The sequence below is a fragment of the Rhinopithecus bieti genome, unplaced genomic scaffold (genome assembly GCF_001698545.2).
Source record: "Rhinopithecus bieti isolate Rb0 unplaced genomic scaffold, ASM169854v2 scaffold_32760, whole genome shotgun sequence".
Classification (NCBI taxonomy): Eukaryota; Metazoa; Chordata; class Mammalia; order Primates; family Cercopithecidae; genus Rhinopithecus; species Rhinopithecus bieti.
The window spans coordinates 321856-332804 of NW_016813956.1; the positions used below are offsets into that span (position 1 = coordinate 321856).

The 10949-nt window shown below is 41.0% G+C and overlaps 1 protein-coding gene across 3 annotated transcripts in view; it reads left to right on the plus strand.

The window, feature by feature from the left end:
• The first annotated feature begins 7557 nt into the window (after positions 1 to 7557).
• H1-4 (H1.4 linker histone, cluster member) overlaps positions 7558 to 10949 on the plus strand; it is a 28255-nt gene continuing 24863 nt past the window's right edge. For all 3 annotated transcript variants that reach the window (XR_001880889.1, XM_017849141.1, XM_017849142.1), the window contains exon 1: positions 7558 to 7651. The gene's annotated coding sequence lies outside the window, so the exon portion shown is untranslated. The remainder of the gene's footprint in view (positions 7652 to 10949) is intronic.

The window sequence follows — 10949 nt, forward strand, 5'->3', positions numbered from 1 at the left end:
AGTCAAGGTCTGGTTTTAAGACTGTCTGTTACTCTTACAAAATCTGTGTGTATTGGTGGCTAAGGGCCTGTATGGTCCACTGCTGTATTCCAGCTCCCAGCATGGTGCCTGATGCTGCATGGCAAATAGTAGTCACTCGAGAAATGGCTGATGAATTCATGAGGCCTACTCTGGATGGAAATTTCAATTCTGGCCCTGAATTTTCAGGAGCTGACAAGACAGCCACCTTAATATCATAGGCTGAGTTGGAAGAAGGGAACACCCAATTTATTCTTAAGAAATACCTTGCCAGTTACTGTGGCTTAGGCCAGTAATCCTAGCATTTAGGGAAGCCAAGTTGGGCTGATGGCTTGAACCCAGGATTTCGAGACCAGCCTGGACAACATGGCGAAACCTCATCTCTACAAAATATGTAAAATTTAACTCTGCGTGGTGGGCCTGCACTTGTGGTCCCAGCTACTCTGTGGCTGGGGTGGGAGGATTGCTTGAGCCCTAAAGGTGAAGGCTGCAGTGAGCTATGATTGCAGCACTGCGCTCCAGCTCTGGGCAATAGAGCGAGACCCTGTTTCAAAAAAAACCAAAAATGCCTACACAATAAACCTGTAAAAAGTGGGTTTTGTGTGTCTACACACGCACACATACATACCTGCATAGACATGCACTCAGGTATTCTGGAAAGACACAGGAATCTGAAGCCAAAATACCCGTGATTTTGTTCCAGCTTTGCCACTCACCAAGTGTCTGATGGGATTAGCTACCTGCCATCTCAAAATTTTTCTTTTGTAAAATAAGATAATAGTACCTCCCAGAGTTGTGAAAAACTATCAAATGAGATGGCAGATGAGAAAACACTATATTCATTGTAAAACCTGACATAAATATGTGCAAAATTATATAAAGACCATCTTCTGTCTGTCTCATTTTCAAATGTGGAAAAGTGAAAGCAGGAGAGAATGTTGGGATTTCTGTCAGAGATTTGCTGGCTTCCACCTGCAGAAAATGAAGTAATTGGGTATCTTACACCTAACTACTAACAGATTCTGGTTGCAGTTTGCCCCCATAGCTAAATGAAGCTTGTAGAAGAGTCAGCCTGGTAGACATGGAATGTTGAATGGTGGTGGAGTGTACCCACTCACCTCCCACCAAGTCAGCTCCAGGTTCAGAAGCAGCAGTCCCTGTGGACGGCATGTGTGTTTGTAACTCAGCTGAGCCACCTTTCCAGAAGCAGAGGCTTTCCAAACAGGGATGCCCCCCACTCTGCCCATTCTGCTTTTAGTTCAACTTGACTTCCTACCTTCAGAGAGGACATGGAGAATTCATCCCAACTGGGTACCTGAGCAAACTTGGCAGAGCAAAGAGAAATGAGGAAGGCCCTAGGTAGATTGACCCTGAGGAAGGAAACAATCAATGAAAGACCACAGAAAGAATCTTCCATTACTTTTAGCACAGTCCCTTCAGATTGAGGATGAAGAGGCTGGGGCTCTGAATTGGTTGGCCTTAGGTGTGGTCACAAAAACAGATCAATGGCTTTTCCACATCCACACACTGAGTTATATTTCTGCCCTTGGTATTATGATTTTCTCTGATCTCCAATTAAAGATCTATGTGTGATTTTAAAGCCTTCCTTCCTTTCTACTCTGCAGTCAGTGTAACATTGGTAGTTTGAAACTGGCCCATGGGGACTAGCATATGCTGGGGGTTTTTTTGTTTTGTTCCTCAAGAGCCAGTAAACATATATCAGCACACCACTGCCTTAAATATTCTCTGCTCCTTCCTAGTAAGGATATCCTTATCTCTCTCTCGCCACTCCCCAACTCCATCCAGCACATGCACATTGGGTCACTCTATTGTGCTGTTTTTCTACCCAGAAGGCCCTGTCTCAAATGACCCCTACACTTCTGGTCTCATTTAAGTTCCCTACTCTTTCCTATGATCTGTGCCCACTGCATATATTTCTACATTGTTTGCCACCTCCCCTGTTTTCATGTCTGCTCTCCAAATTTTACAAGGAAGCCTAGAATACTCTCTTTGCAGATACCCGCTTAAATGTCACCTCAGTGAGGCCCTCCATTGACCATTTTCCCATTCCCAGAGGGGCAGGGAGGCCTTCTGAGAAAGTGACCATCGTCTGGTGGATGGTGATGCTGGCAATGTGAACTGTCAGCAACAGCATAGCTAGGAATGCAGTGAGCAAAGGCACTGTGAAGACACAAGCAGAGCTCTTCAACCAATGACCCCAGGGACTTTCTCTGGGTTGCCTGGCAATGAACTGGGAACAATGACTGCTTCTTTTCCTGTGGGAGGATCAGCCAATGTTCCCAGGTGCTGGAAGGCTGGCTTTCTCAGCTGACACCCACACAGAAAATGTTTATTCTCTTTATCAAGTCTGCTCTCATGCTTTCTTTATGAAAAGGAACAGCCCGGGCTGTGTGTGGGTCCCTTTCTGGAGCACAGCCTCTCTGTGCAACAGGCTACCCCCTTCCTGGGCTCAGGGCTCTGTAGGCTGCAGGAGAACAAGCACTGTGTATCTGCAACCCTCTGCCCACTAGTTCCAGCTGGCACAAGCAACACTGTGCCTGCTGACAAGACAGGCAGAAGCCACTAGAGGAATTAAATTACCTCTGAAGGTGGTAGACAGTGGAAATGAGTGGATATAGGCTTTCATTAAGGGACTAGGATTTAACTTCTTAATCATTATTCCAATCACCTTGTATCTCGTCTTCTCAAATGCTCTTAATGAAAGTCACAAACCAATAGCTCTCTGTAATTTTCCATTTATGTCCCCCTTTCTGTTGTCCATTCTTTGCCCACTGTCTCTCTTTCCTCTCTATTTAACATTAGCTATTTTTAAAGGAGCAAAAGAAACTTTTCTAAACTTTTGCACTGGGTAGTGTTTAAATATGTGGAGGCCCTACTGCCACATGCCACAGATGCCCCAGTGGCACTCAGTCATGTAGGACCTGAGTTGAGCTCCTAGTTTCTGGTGGGCCCACATTTGTGTCATGGTGCAGCATATGTGGACTGGTCGTCTGGCTCTGTGATTAGGAATCTAACTTTTAGTTCAGTTCTAACCTTCAGCTCAGAAGCTGAGCCTCAGGTTGAGATTGATATTCCTTGTTGCCCAAATGTACTGTGGTTTGCTATGCTATCCAAACTACATGTAATTGATCCATTTCTAAGCTCATTCACATGATTCAGTGAATACAATTATTTCCAGGGCTGTTAGACCAAAGACCTCAAATCCCTATGTGGGCCTCTCCAACAGGACAATGCACCACATGGCAGCTGACTTTCTTCCAAAAGAATGAGCCAGTGAGAGGGACCAAGAAAGAAGCCATAACCTTGTGTAACCTAATGTCAAAGATGACACAACATCATTTTTGACATATTCTATTTGTTAGAAGCAAGTCCCTAGGTGCAGCCCACAGGAAAGGAGATAATACCAGAGGATGAACCCTCAGAGGCAGGGATCATCCTAGAGAATACCTACCACACTGGGTAAATCACAACTTGTTTAAAATAAGGCAGAACTGTCTTCTTGATCCGACATCCTTAAAAATGGAAGTGCACCTCTGTGTTTTCTAGGGCACTTTGTTAAGTGCAGGTACATGGTCACATGCAGGTACAGGGTCATGATCTAAAATTACAGAAATATTTGTGGTGTTTGCATTTCTGTTTGTTTCTATCACTTGCCCATTTACTCTCTGATGCTGCTATATCTCACTGGAAACTACATTTCCCAGGTTTCCTTGCTCTCAAGTTTCCAGTAGATTTGGCCAATGGGTGGCACTGATGGATGATGATGGTGGGGCAGGGTATTTCTCTTCTTTGTTTCCTGGGGCTTCTCCAGCCTCCTTGGTAGTTTGACTTTAGTCCTACCACAGAACCCTTCTCCTGGTTTTCTCAGTTCCTGCCTTACCAGCCTGCACTCTTCCTGCTTGATTCCAGCATCACCTCTTCCCTTTGTTCCTAGAGGACAGAGGTGGCAACTTTCTGCTGCAGCTTATCTGTGGGTTGCCCTCACCCCCTCTCTTGGGTTTCTCAACTCTTTCATCACCTGTTTATCTAATTACCTCTATTTAATTCCTTCTATATGAAATCCCTAGAGTGGATTGTACTTGTACACTGACAAACAGTAGGACTGAATGAACATTGCCCTTTCCTGAGCAACTCATGTACAGAGAGCATGGTTTGGAGTGTTTGCTAGTCCTAAATGTCTGACCTGGTGCTCATGCTGCTGGAAATTTAGAGGATGGTCACTTCTTCGGGATGTACCTTCACCACTCTGGGCTCAAGTTTCTTGTTTTGTAAAATGGGAGGATTTGTGATATCTGTGGTCCCTTAAATCTCTGAATATTGGGGACTCTAGAATTTTTCCATAAGGAAGGTATAGGAACTGTATGCTGACTGGGAAATGGTGGAAGCATTTTATATGAGACTAGCATGGGACGGTGAGGAGGAATAGTGAATAAGAAGAAAGGAAAGGAACAGAAAACCCAAAACCCTGAATTGTCCATGTTCCAGAAGGTGAGTGCCACTGATGGACACCATGAAGAAAGCTAACATGAATCATGCCATGGCTTCATAAAATAAGTACATTATCTCACAAATCGCTTCCTGTTTTATATTCCACTCCCTGTTTTCTACCTCACCCCCAAATCAAGGAAGCGTGCTTAGGAATAAAGTTCCAGCCTGGGCAACATGGCAACACTCCACCGCTACAAAAAATACAAAAATTATTTTGGTGGTGTTCACCTGTGATCCCATTTTCTCTGGAGGCTAAGGTGGGAGGATTACTTGAGCCCAAGGGGCGGAGGCTGCAGTGAGCCGAGATAATGCCACTACATCCAGTCTGGGCAATGGGAGTGAGACTCTGTGTTACAGGGGAGAAAAAAGAATAAAGTTAACAAACAGGAATATAACACTTTGTTGAACTTGGGATAACAATAATTTACAAAGAATGGTAGAATTCGTTACTAGAAAAATCTCAGGAAGAGAGGCAGGGCATGGGCAATTGACATGGGCAATTGACCATGGGCAATTAAGGCAGGGCATGGGCAATTGACATGGGCAATTGACATGGGCAATTGACCATGGGCAATTAAGACCATGGGCAATTGACATCTTTGGGCATCATTTTGTCTTTTGAAAAATGGTTTTAAGAGTATAAGGGTTATTATAAGGACTACTTGTCAAGTGCTTAGAACAGTATCTAGCACATAGTATCTATTCTATAGTAAACTTCATGAATATATTCCAATAGTCTGAATTGTCATCCACTATACTTATATTGTAACTGACATAATTTTTCTTTTTTTTAAGATGGAGTCTTGCCCTGTCACCCAGGCTGGAGTACAGTGGCACAATCTTGGCTCACTGCAACCTCTGCCTCCCGGATTCAAACAATTATCCTCCCTCAGCCTCCCTAGTAGCTGGAATAATAGGCATGCACCACCAAGCCCAGCTAATTATTTTTGTATTTTTAGTACAGATGGGGGTTTCACCATGTTGACCAGGCTGGTCTTGAACTCCTGACCTCAGATGATCTGCCCACCTCGGCCTCCCAAAGTTATGGGATTACAGGTGTGAGACACTGCGCCTGGCCATAACTGACATAAATTAAACAGATATATTATACTTAAAACATGTTCCTCCGTTAGCAGTTCTAAGCAAACCTGCCTCCAAAGGCCAAGGAAACTGGGATGCAAAAGAAGGATAATGACAAATCAAGAAAGAAACTTTTAATAGGGACTTATATACAGAAGCCATGTCTTCCATGGCATCTAGACAACTTGGTGAATCTGTCCACCCCACCCACCATTACCCCACCCCAAACTCCAGGGCTTATAGATGTAGGGAATTTGCCTAAGGGCAGGATTTATAGTAAGTATGTGTTTACAATAACATCAGGATTGTTTTGACTTAAGGGCAGGATTTATGATAAGTACTGCGAAGTAGAAATCTTAGAGGCATTCCCAGAACTGGGATTATTTAGAAGTCAATACAGCAGCCGGGCGCGGTGGCTCACGCCTATAATCCCAGCACTTTGGGAGGTCGAGGCGGGCGGATCACGAGGTTAGAAGATCGAGACCATCTTGGCTAACACGCTGAAACCCCGTCTCTACTAAAAATACAAAAAAAATAGCCGGGCGTGGTGGCGGGCGCCTGTAGTCCCAGCTACTCCGGAGGCTGAGCCAGGAGAATGGCCTGAACCCGGGAGGCGGAGCTTGCAGTGAGCGTAGATTGCTCCACTGCATTCCTGCTTGGGTGATAGAGAGAGACTCTGTCTCAAAGGCAAAAAAAAAAAAAAAGAAGTCAATACAGCAGATTAGCATCTCAGATTGAGTTACTTTAGTCTCCATACCACAAATACAGAGAGTTCATGTAAGAGCAACTATGATTAAAAAAAAAAAAAGTCTGGTGATCACCTAGAAAATGAAGAGTTCATAGAATGGTGAATTGTTCACTGTATCTTTTCCACAGTGCAGAACGCAGTACTCAAGTGTCACTGGGATAGAGGAGCCAATTGATCAGGAGACCACTGCTTGATGAAAATGTCTTTTATTACAACTCTATGCTCAGAAATTATCTTGTAATTTGTATCTTTGTCTCTAGACCAGAATGTAATTAAATAAACACACCTCTGATAAGTATTTTTAATATGTAGTATATCTTTCATTGTAAGTTGATAAAGTAATGGTATGGCTTATAAACCTATCTCATGTGAATTTAGGTTTGAATAATCATAGTAATAGATATCCTTACTATGTGTCAGACATTGTTATAAGCACTTCAAAAATATTGTCTACTCCTACCAACAATCCTACTAAAGTAGGTAATAGTTGTAACTTAAGTTTTTGCCCAGTTGTATAACAACTCCCCACATCTTGGTGGATAATAACAAGAAGGGTTATTTCTGGCCCAAATTCTATTTCTGTATGGATCAGCAATGGCTCTGCTCCACATTTTCTTCATAGACAGAACCAGGTTGAGAGAAACTGACATAAAGGGATCTCAATGCTCTCAAAGATTCTGCAGAAAAGTAGACACATGGTACTTCTACTCGTATTTTATTGACCAAAGCAACTCACTTGTAAAGACTGATATATAGATAGTAGGAAAGAGTGCTCCTTACATGGAGAGGAATATAGTAAACCCATATCAATGGGCAAGGATATATAATACTCCCCAAAAGGGCAGTACAATCATGGGAGCAATAGTACAATTTACCAGAATATTCTTATCTAAATTTTAGGTATGAGAAAATTGAGAAATAGAGTTTAGTAAGTTTCTTAAAGTCACCTAGTAAATGATACAGGATTGAGATTGAAATGGAGTGGTCTGTCTCCATAACTCTGATACCCAGACTGCAAGATGGCTCAGTGAATTCTCACCTTCTGGCATTCACAGACTTATGTATCTTGCGTATCTCCCTCCCAAATTGGATAGCTCTGACCTATGAAACTAACAAATATTGTGACTCCTGAGGTTAAGTCATAAATGATATTGTGACTTCTGATTTGCTGTCTCTTGAATCACTCTGGAGGAAACCAGCTGCAATATACTGAACCCTTGTGTAGTCCTACAAAAGGTCTCATGTGCCAAGGAACAGAAGTCTTCTGCTGATAGCCAACATCAACTTGCCAGCCAGGTAAGCCATCTGGGAATTTTCCAGTCCCATTCTTCAGCTTAAGTCTGCAGATGACTAAAGTCCATGCAAATAGCTTGCCTCCAATCTCATGAGAGATCCCATATTGAAACTACTGTTCACTCACCCTCAAATTCCTTAATCATGGAAACCGTGTGACATAATGAACTTTTTCTATTATTTTAAGCCACTAAATTTTGGGACAATTTGTTTTGTAGCAATAGAGTCTATACCAGACTCGATCTGTTTAAACACTATGCCAAGCTGCCACCGCATATAAATTAGTGATCATGTGTAAACAGATAATCCTTACATTTACAAACCAGCAAATTCATGTAATGTAAGGGGAATAGAGAGTAAAAAGTAAAGAGATATTAAGGAAACAATTACAGGAAGTATCATAGATAAAGAGAGAAACAGAAAAACTGAAGATACACAAGAAGGCCAAATACAATGTGTTCATTAAACCACCTCTTCCAAAGACAGTGGCGAGAACTTTGAATAAATAGATGCTGAAGAGATTCTTTGAAAAAAGTGATTATAGGTTCAATGTTAAAGTGAACGGAAAGGTTGCTAATATCTCCAAAACCAATGTTTTTCACCCTGCTGCCTATAACATAGTATTTCTTCAGTATTCTGATTGCTGTTCATGAAGTCCAATTAGTTGGTTGTGATCAGCTTTACTGAAATTAGAGAAGGGAGGGGAGAAGAGGGAAAAAGTGAGGAAGGGAGGAAAGGAATGCCCAAACATGGTCTCCACATGCTTCTTGGCTTTCACAGACCACAATGGCCTCAGAATAATAAAATTTCTTATGAGATAGTTTAGAAACACAAGCCTGAAGAGTCATCAAAATTAAATATGCCAGCTTTTACAACCAAGAGAATGTCCATGAGGAGTAGACTAGATAGGTAAATACATAGGGCCAAATTCATAATATGAAATAGCAATGCAGATCAACAAACTTGAGCTTTCTGCATCAATATAAGAAAGAGGAATGGATCCTAGTGAAGGAAAAAAGAGCAAGGCACACAATAATACACTATGATTTCATTCATATATGAATTTCAGAAAGAGGACAAACTGACTCATACTGTTCATGGATACATATGTACAAAAAAAAACCTAGAAAATGATTGTAATAAAAGTTCAGATAATTGAGAGAAGGAGAGTACAAAGGGAATAGTATCTGGATGTCCAGGACCACTAAGCAGACATATTTTAAAAAATAAACTTTATCATATTTTTAAAGAAAACATATTGTTTGTTTTTGTTTTTTGTTTGTTTCTTTGAGACAGAGTCTCACATTGTCACCCTGGCTGGAGTGCAGTGACAGGATCTTGGCTCACTACAGCCTCCACCTCCCAGGTTTAAGAGATTCTCCCACCTCAGCCTTCTGAGTAGCTGTAATCATCACCACCACACCCAGCTAATTTTTTTGTATTATTAGTAGAGACAGGGTTTCACCATATTGGCCAGGCTGATCTCGAACTCCTGACCTCAAGTGGTCCACCCACCTCAGCCTCCCAAAATGCTGGGATTATAGGTGTGAGCCCAGCTCTAGAAACATGTTGTTTGCCAATAAAGAAATCCATGTTGACAGTAGAAATTTTGAAAACACGTAAAGGTTTACATACAATAATAAAAATAATTTGTATTTCCACCACTATGGAGACTCTCTGTATCACAGTTTGGTGTTTTGCATTTTTTCTTTTTCTTTTTACCACCTATGAAAAGCATTCTCTCTCTTTTTTTTTTTTTTTTTTTTTTGAGATGGAGTCTTGCTCTGTCACCCAGGCTGGAGTGCAGTGGCTCAATCTCAGCTCACTGCAAGCTCCGCGTCCAGGGTTCACGCCATTCTCCTGCCTCAGCCTCCCGAGTAGCTGGGAAAACAGGCATGCTGCCACGCCTGGCTACTTTTTTTGTATTTTTAGTAGAGACGGGGTTTCACTGTGTTAACCGGGATGGTCTCCATCTCCTGACCTCATGATCTGCTCGCCTCCGCCTCCCAAAGTGCTGGGATTACAGGCGTGAGCCACCGCGCCCTTCGAAAAGTATTGTAACATGGTGAAATACTAAGAGAATTATTTTTGCAAAAAATTGCGAAAACAATGTTGCAAATATACTATACAACGTTTCTTATTTTCAGCAACTGTTTTTCTCTAATGTTAATGTTTTGTATAACTATATACAATGATCAGAAATAGGAAATAGGCATTGCTAAAATATTAACTAAACTTCAGACCTATTCAAATATTACACATATTCCCACTGCTGTTCTTTTTCTGTGTCAGAATCCTATTCTGGATCCCACACTGAATTTAGTCGCTATTTGTTTCTTAGTCTCTTTAAGTCTGTATTAGTTCTGCAGTCTGTTCTTATATTTATCATGTTCACACTTTTGAAGAGTGCTGATAGGTTATTTTGAAGAATATCCCCTTAATGAATGTCCTCTTTTTTTTCTTTTTCCACTGGAGTGAGTTTCTGTGTTTTTGACAGGAAATACTACCAAAATGATAAAATGTCCTTCTCAATGCAATGAGTTTATGATACATAGATGCCTTCTTACTTTGTGATGTTTACTTAGCTAAGGTGGTGATTGCTAGTATTCTTCAACGTAAACTTATTATCTTTTCCTTTGTAGTTGATAAGGCAACTTGGAGAAGCAAATCATGCTTCCTAAAATTTGCCCACTAATTTTAGCATCCATTGATGGATTTTATGTGAAGCAGGATCACTATATTGTTTGCCTAATGACCATTTTCTGTTTCCCTCCTTCCTTCTACATTTACTAATTGCAATTGTACTGGAAGGAAGAATTATCGCTTCTTTTTATTTATAAACATATAAACATATAAGTTAAAATCCAATACTTTCTTTCTTTTTAAGACAAGTTCTTGCTCTGTTGCCCAGGCTGGAGTGAATGATGCATTCACAGCTTATTGAAGCCTTGAAATCCTGATTTCAAGGGATCCTTCTACCTCAGCCTCCCATGTAGCTAGTACTACAAGTGCAAACTACCACACCTGGCTAATTTTTTTTTACAGAGTTCATTTTAGTTAATATTATTTTTCCACCAGTGAGAACACTGTCATTATCTACAAATAGATCATTTTACTTACTTGCTTAATAGTAATGTGCACATAAAGTAGTTTCAGAATTGATAACCCATATTAATAACAAATACTTTAACTAAATTATAGCATATACTACACTAATCCATATATACTAGATTACAGTGTACATGTATATGTATATATGTGGGTTTTTTTTTTTTTTTTTTTTTTTTTTTTTTTTTTTTTT